Consider the following 9,409-nt stretch of genomic DNA (forward strand, 5'->3'; position numbering starts at 1 on the left):
GTCACTGTATGCATAAATCTACCATAAGATAAAGATTTTACAAGAATAATTTTCATGATCAGGAAATTACACTATAGTTCCAGCTATAGAATTAAAAGTAGAACTGCACAGCAAGATTTGAGAAGTACATTATTAAGCAAGAATGTGTAGGGCAACCAGAATGGTTAAAACCATTGACTCCTTGACATATAAGAATCATTTGAAAGAACATGAGTTAAACTTGGAAAAGAGAAGTCTCAGGGGAGATATTAGGAATGATTAGGGTTAGTCTATTTTACTCAAGAAGGAGGAAGCAGGAAGAACAGGAAGGAGTTGACAAAAAGGAAATTTGGATTTAAGATTAGAGAGTATTTCCTAAGAGGCAACTACGTGGCACAATGGATAGAATTCTGGGCCTGGAGTCAGAAAGATTCTTCTTCCTGAATTCAAATCTGGTCTGAGTCATTTACCAGTTATTTGCTCCTGGGCAAGTCATTTAACCCTATTTGCTTCAGTTTCATCATCCTTAAAAAGAGTTGGAGAAATAAATGTCAACTCTCTTCAGTATCTTTGCCCAGAAAACTCCAAATGCATCAGGAAGAGTTAGACATGACTGAAAAATGTCTCAAAAGAGTTTGATAGCAATTAGAAATTTCTAAAATTAGAATAGGCATCTTTGAGAGATGGTACACCCACAAGCACTTGGGGTTCTTCAAATAGAGATTAGAAGATAATGTGTCGAGAATATGATAATTAGGATTTCTTGAGTAGGGCTAGATAGGCTACCAAAGATGCTTATGATTTAAATTCTGCAATTTTATAAAATAACATCCTTTCATATTCTTTTTGGAACACCACAATATTAAGATAGCATACTACTTCCACTGAACTGGCTGCCTTTCATAGTATAGGGATAGATTAAGTGTCAAAAGACGTATATGCAGTTCTAACTGAAACTTTTAGACCTTAGACCTTAGTTATATCACTACTTCTTGGAAGCTCAATTTTTTATTTGCCAAATAGAGAGAATACTATTTGCATTAACTCCCTTAACATCTAGGCAGTGAAATGTGCATACATGTATGTAGATATTCACACTCACAAACATTCCATGCCATTACTATACATAATAAATCCATTGGTTGCCTTATTATTTCTAGGAACATATATAAATTCCTCCGCTCCATGACCTAACTTCCTTAGAGTCCTTCAATTCTCTGTTAATATCCCACACTCTGCAAGAAGTTTTTCCCTGTCTATTAATTTTAGTGCCTTCCCTCGGAGGATTGAGTGACCTCTCTGTTACTTAAAACACTTCACAATCTAGTGCCAACCTACCTACCTTACTTTCCATAGACACACACACACACACACACACACACACACACACAAACACACACACACACTCATTGCCCCTTTGGAAGTACTCTCTGATATTGGACCTAAATTTGCTTTTCAACTTCTTTTTATTGCTCCTGGTTCTTCTTTCTTGAGCTAAATAAATATCAGATACTTGTATAAGCACAAGTATACACATATACATATAAATATATATAGTAAGCATATATACACACACACATATATTATATGTATATATCTGCTTGCATATATGTGTGGTATATTATATATTGCATATATAATATTGCATATTATATATATATAATATATACACACATCTCACATTCAAGTACACAGTTGTCTAATAAAATGTTCTTCTTTCTCCATCTTACATATATATAACATTCCATCTCCTGTCTCTATGGCTTTACACAGGAAGTTCCTGATGCCTAAACTGTTCTCCTTACTTTCACCAAATAGAATATCTGGTTTCCTCAATTCCATTGCGACCCCATATAGGAAGCTTTCATTAGATTGTGTGCTTTTTAAGAGTAGGGACTATTTTTGCCATTGTTTATACCCCCAGTACCTAGCACATATTCACTAAGTAACTTATCACATCCTGTTCATACCTTTGCCCTCATATAGTTACGCATTATTTTATGTGTGCTTAATATATGAATTCTTATAACATATGGGTATTTATAATTAATTGTGCATATTGTCTCCCAATGAACTATTTATTCTTGAAGAGTAAGGACCATTCATTTTTTGTTTGTAAGTCCAGTGGTTCACACTACACTTGGCAGATAGAAGTAAATTAATAAACACTAAGTGATGATAATATGTAACAAATTGTCATTAACCATTAAAAGTGGCACAGAGTATATAGATAATAATTTTTTACTTTACTTATGGGAGTTAGAGTAGGAAAGCAGATTGATCTGAAAAACTATTGATGACAAATTTTTGATACACATTATTAAGGTTAAATTCAATCACTACAGTCCTTGAAAGTGAGGTTAATATTTAGAATATTTAAAATATTATTGTCATCATAAGCATCATAATTTATTATTATTGTGGTGGTTATTGTTAATAAGATTATGAAAATTAGTGCCATTTGCAAGTATTCAAAGTTTCAGTTATCAATCTGCATGTAATTATGAAATGACCATATTTCCTATGAAATTTAAATGTATTCACTGAACCAAATTAGAAAGTTGCACCCTAATAAGAATCTGATTTTCTTCATAAGTCAATGCTGCCATTAGAAATATCATGCTTCAGTATTCTAAACCATTAGAAGCATCATGCTTCAGTCAAGAACAGCGCCTCCTCATCATTTTTTATGACATCCTAGACCTGTTTTGTTCACTTTTAATGACTATTCAGACATCTCAGAGATAATATTGATCTTGGCCCTTGAGTGGGATTGATTATTCAGCTTGCCACTATTAAAATGTCCTCAAATTGCTTAAGCATTCACTTCAACATACAAGAATACTGTTTTGCCAACAGCATGTATCCAGAAGTAGTGAGATTAAATACCTGCTAAACAGAACAGGTCAAGCTTCATGAAAATTCTTTGAATTAAATTTTAATGAACAACATAAAAATGTAGATATGGATGGGGAAAAATATCATGCTATTGATAAAGCAAAATTTCAATGTATACTGTTATTATCATTGGAAATGATTATATATGTCAATTTTTTTCTAATTCAGAAGATAGGAATTAAGAGTAAGAAGAATGTACAAAGTTCCAGTTCATTCTTTGTATGCTGGGTTGTAGATTGTAATTTATCAGTTCTTCCTCAAGAAAGATTTTTTGAGAATCAAGTATACTACAGTACCAGGTTCTGTGCTCAGAACTATGGATACAAAGACAAAATGAGACAATCTCTTTCTGTAATGAACTTATATTCTAGTGCTAGGAAATAATGTCCATAGAGAGAAATAAATGTGAAATATATACCAAATATTTATGCAGTAACTTCAGGGAACAGAAACAACTGAGATCAGCAAATTCCACCTGTAGAATATAGTACAAGAACTGTTCTTTGGAAGAAACTAAACAAGGTAGAGCACATTCCAGGCAAAAGAATATAGCTTAGGCTCTTTACTTTAAACTTTAGTATTGTACCAGATCTGATTAACTTTGTGGGAAAATAGTATTAAATGGAGGTTTTTTTAGTTTATTGCCTATTCAGTTTTCAAAAGGTTGGGCTACCAGAAAACTTAAGCCACTGAAATACAACCATGCATATGTGTTAGTATTCTGATAACTATTTAACAACTGGCTCTCTTGAGGAAAATCTGGTCAATTTCAATCTTAAACCCAGCAGAATGTATATGATCCATTTCTATGCTTAATCTGTATTATTAATATTTTCTACCACTTTCTTAAATCTAGGCAATCAACAAAATTCTATATCAAGGCTGATTTCCAAAGTGTAAATTCTTTCAAAGAAAATTTAACAACCAACTCTCCATATTTGGTATGAGTTGGTACTAGCACATCCCTGCAAATCCTGCAAGTCAAATAACTACTTGGATTATAAAATTATTTTCTTCATTTTGTTCCATTTTCATTTGTTTTTTTTCACCATTTTCTTTTTAATTATATTTCCTAAAGATTTACCCATTTTGTAAATGTCTTTTCCCAAGAACTCATATTTTTGTTCTGGGTTTTTTGGTTTGCAATTTATCTTTAATTTTCAGCATTTCTCCTTTTGTACTCATGTTAGATTTGTTTATTGCTGATTTTCTAGATACTTAGCACATATTCAGTTCATTAACTCTTGTTTTTTCTAATTTGTCATATGCTTGTAGATATACCTTAGCATGTTATATAGCTATTGTTATTGTCTATCATATAATGATTGTTTCTTTGATTTATTCTTTGATGCACTAATTATTCATGATTTCAAGAAAAAAGTATCTCTTTAAGTTCATGCTTTATGGTTGTGTTTCCTGTATTCTATTTTGCTTTTATCATAATCTATAATCTATTTTTTTCTGCTTTTAATATTTACTTATAATTTCTCCATATTGAGAAATGTGTATATTCTTTAAAGTTCACATATGGACATTAAACTCTCTGAAAGTTTGTTCAGTTCTATATTTTTTTCAAGGTTTTTGCAAGGCAATGGGTTTAAGTGACTTGCCCAAGGCCACACAGCTAGGTAATTATTAAATGTCTGAGGCCGGATTTGAACTCAGGTACTCCTGACTCCAGGGCTGGTGCTCTATCCATTGCGCCACCTAGCTGCCCCCAGTTCTATATTTTTCATTTTGTTTATATTCTTGTAAAATTTGAACATCTCTGAAAGCAGAATATTAAAAACACTTAGTATTATTATGTTACAATGTTTTTCTTTTTTACAACTGAGTTAACTTTTCCTTTGTGAAGCTATATGTCATTTGGTGCATATGTTCACCTAAATATATGTGACTTGGGGCACCTAGGTGGCGCAGTGGATAGAGCACCAGCCCTGGAGTCAGGAGTACCTGAGTTCAAATCCGGCCTCAGACACTTAATAATTACCTAGATGTGTGGCCTTGGCAAGTCTCTTAACCCCATTGCCTTGCAAAAAAAAACCTAAAAATAAATACAAATAACTATATATGATTCCATTGTTTGTCTGTATATTGTGATTTTTTTTTTATTGTTGCTTTTCCTGATAGCATAATTGCTATTCCTAGTTCTTTTTCTTTTACCTGAGACAAGTCTCTCATTTTGATTCTGTGCCTTGATGCTTCTCATCTAGGTTATAAATAACAGATCTCATTCCCTCCCTTTACCTCCTAATCTACTGAACCAGTCTTCTTCTTTTTATTGGATTATTGAGACCATTCACACTTAAAATTATGAAAGTTAGACTTGTGTCATACTATAATCATTTTCCTAATTTTAAAAAGTACATATTTTTATCCTTTTCTTGTTGTAAGCCAACACCAAAATATTGGACAAATCCATGGAATTAGTTTTTTAAAAAACTACTTCGACACAACTCTAATTCTCACAGTCTCCCTTTACCATTCCCAATTACCTACTTTCCCCCCTTTCCCCTAGTTTAATTTCTTAGTTTATTTCTTTTTTTTTTTTAGTTTTTCCAAAGCAACTGGGTAAAGGCCACACAGCTAGGTAATTATTAGGTGTCTGAGGCCGGATTTGAACTCAGGTACTCCTGACTCCAAGGCTGATGCTCTATCCACTATACCACCTAGCCACCCCAGTTTATTGCTTTTTTAACATTTATGTTAGTTATGATTTTCCCTTTCTTCTTCCTTTAAATGACTAATTCAAAAATCTTTACAACTTCAGTTGCGTGTTTATTTTTCTTTAATTGGGACTTTCTCTAAATTATTTTTTTCTTTAATTTGTTTTCTTCATCAATTCTCTTCCTTTGCATCCTGCTTTGGAATTGTTTTCTCAGATTTGTGGACTTTATCATTATTTACTGCTGCTATAATCTGTGTTCTTCATGGGATATAAACTTCAAGAGTATAAGGTCTTAATTTCTTTAAATCAATTCCTATATTATAACCTTTACAGGTCTTGTCCTGATCCATATCTGGCCACTGAACCCAGATGACTCCTTAAGAAAAAGTGAGACTAGGGACTTTGCACAGTACACCTCACTTAAATCCAATACACTGGAATGCATCGCATAACCTCTCTGATGTTAGGGTCTTCAAGAATGAAGAACAAAATATCAATCAACCATTACCAACTCATCTTTCTTTTTTGTTCTGTATCACTCTTAGAAATATTATTTCATGAGGAAACTAATATTGAATTGAAGCAGTACTCCATGAAGAAATTACTCTAAAATCCAAAATCATTTTTATACAATTTTATAAATACCAAATTTGTTTTCTATTGAAAACTATCTATGAGTACATGCTTCCCTTCTAGGTCCTAGTAAATTATTGAACATCATTCCTTCTCCTTGTCAAAGATGAGGCACAGAATCACAATACTCTCTCACACAAAGTGTATTAAGTGAACCAACTCCCATCAAATTAAACTCATCATGTAGTCCTCATTTGCCATAGCAGTCACACATTTTTTTCATAAATAAGTTTTTATTAATTCCTTGTTTTTAAAACATCATTATATTTATTTTATTTTTTCTGCATGTTAATCAGGTTAAGTGACTTGCTCAAGGGTACATAGCTAGGTAATTATTAAGTGTCTGAGGTCAGATATGAACTCAGGTCCTGAGGACTACAGGGCCAGGATTTTATTTATTTTCCATATTTTCCCTTGTAACATTCAGAGAATCTTCCCATGTGACAAATTGAGCTTTATTAAAGTGAAAAAACCAGTACAACTAATTAACTCATTGAAAAAAGTTTTTTGATTGACTTTTTAGTGTTTTATATATATTATATGCATAGAATGATAATTCTGTTTCATTTTTGCCTTTACTTGATAATTTCTTTTCTTTCTCTTATTACTATAGCTAGCAATTCTAGTGAACTATTGAATAGTTTTGGTGATAATAAAAGTCCTTATTTCATCCTTGATTTAAGGACTTATTATTATCATTATAGATAATTACACTTAGTTTTATTTTTGAAAGATTTTATTTATTTTGAGTTTTATAAATTTGCCCCTATTTGTGCTCCCCCCATCCCCCCCAGAAGACAGTCTGTTGGTCTTTACATTGTTTTCATGGTATGCATTGATATAAGTTGAATGTGATGAGAGAGAAATCATATCCTCAGGGGGAAAAAAAGAATAAAAGACTGCAAAAATTACATAATGAGACAACATTTTTTAATTAAAGGTAATAATCTTTGGTCTTTGTTCAAACTCCACAATTCTTTCTCTGGATACAGATGGTATTCTCCATCACAAATAGCCCAAAACTGTCCCTGATTGGTGCATTGATGGAATGAGCAAGTCCATCAAGGATGATGATCACCCCCACTGTTGCTGTTAGGGTGCACAACTTTCTCCTGGTTCTGCTCATCCCGCTCAGCACCAGTTCATGCAAATCCCTCCATGCTTCCCTGAATGCCCATCCCTCCTGTTTTTTTCTTTTTTCTTTTTTTGGTTGATATGACATTATTTATACATTACCAAAATATTCTTGTTTAAGAGTAAACATAATAACCCCTCCTCCACAAAAATATAGAACCTCATGAGAAATAAAATAAAATAAAAGAAAGAGAAAAAATGTGTTTCAGTCTGTGTTCTGATACCATCAGCTCTGTCTCGGGTGGATCAAATTCTTTATTATAAGTCCATCACAGAAGTTACTTCCATATTTTTCCACAGTTCCTGTTGATGATTGTAATTCCCTCCATCCATTCCTCCCCACTACCATATAATATTTTTTTCTCTCTCCTTTCACTCTCTCCTTCTGCTAAAATGTGCTATGGGGTAGCTGAGTGGTTCAGTGGACAGAGCACCAGCCCTACAGCCAAGAAGTCCCAAGACCATATACTACCCCAGAGACCCAGCCCCATGGTTCCAGATAGACCACCCAAACCCATCACTTTGCCAAAAGTTAAAAAGAAAATGTGTTATATCTGACTATTCTCTCCTATGATCTGCCCTCTCTTCTATCTCCCACATCCACCCTCCCCTGTCCCCCTTCTCTCCTTTTTACTCTAGATGTCTATACCCTATTGAGTGTGTATGCTGTTTCCTCTCTGAGCCATTTCTCATGAGAGTGAAGGTTCCCTCATTCCCTTGCCTTCCCCCTTCCATATCATTGTAAAAGCTCATTGCAAAAAAAAAAAATATCTTAGCCTATTCCACCTTTCCTTTTTCTTACTCCCCATACATTTCCCTTTTAGCCATTGACTCCATTTTTACAATCTATTATGTCTTCAAATTCATCTCTCTCCTGTGCTTCATCTATAAAAACTCCTTCTACCTGCTCTATTAAATGTGAAGGTTCATATGAGTATTATCAGTATCATTTTTCTATGCAGAAATAGATGCAGTTCATCATCATTAAGCCTGCCATAATTTATCCATTTCCTCAGCTATCTATGCTTCACCTGAATCCTGTACTTGAAGGTAAAACTTTCTGTTCAGCTCTGGTCATTTTAATAGGAAAATTTGAAATTCCCCTGTTTCATTCAAATTCCATCTTTTCCCCTGGAAGAGGATGTTCAGTTTTACTGGGTAGTTGATTCTCAGTTGCATTCCAAGATCTTTTGCCTTCTGGAATATTATACTCCAAGCCCTATGAGCCCTTAATGTAGTTGCTGCTTAGTCCTGTGTGATCCTGACTGCAGCTTCATGATATTTGAATTGTGTCCTTCTGACTCCTTGTAATATTTTCTTTTTTGATTTGGGAGTTCTGGAACTTGGCTGTAACAATCCTGGGAGTTGGGGGTTTTTTGGATCTTTTTTAGAGGGAGATTAGTGGATACTCTCAATTTCCATTTTGCCCTCTGTTTCTAGAATATCAGGGTAATTTTTCTGTAGGAATTCTTTAAAAATGAGATTAAAGTTCTTTTCCTGATCATGACTTTCAGGTATCCCAATGATTTTTAAATTAGCTTTCATGAATCTGTTTTCCAGATCAGTTGTTTTTTTCCATGAGATGTTTCACATTTTCTTCTAATTTTTCATTCTTTTGGTACTGAAGTATTGTGTTTTGATTTCTTGTAAAGTCATGAGCTTCCTTTAGCTCCATTCTACATCTGAAGGATTTGTTTTCCTCAGAGAGCTTTCTTATCTCCTTTTCCATCTGGCCAATTCTTCTTTTTTAAAGCATTCTTCTCCTCACTAACTTTTTCAACTGTTTTATCCATTTGTCCTAAGCTGCTTTTTAACATGTTACTCTCATCAGCATTTTTTTTGGATTTCCTTGACTAAGCTGCTGACTTCGTTTTCATGCTTTTCCTGCATTTCTCTCATTTTTTTCCCAATTTTTCTTCTGTCTCCTTTACTTGATTTTCAAAATCTTTTTGAGCTCTCTCATAGCCTGATCCCAACTTCTATTTTTCTTGGAGACTTTAGATGCAGAAACTTGTACTTCTTCATCTTCAGATTAAGTGTTTTGATCCTCCTTGTGATCATAGACAAAGTATTTGTCATTGGTCATGTTCCTTTTTT

Source organism: Macrotis lagotis, chromosome 1, assembly GCF_037893015.1.
Source record: "Macrotis lagotis isolate mMagLag1 chromosome 1, bilby.v1.9.chrom.fasta, whole genome shotgun sequence".
Classification (NCBI taxonomy): domain Eukaryota; kingdom Metazoa; phylum Chordata; class Mammalia; order Peramelemorphia; family Peramelidae; genus Macrotis; species Macrotis lagotis.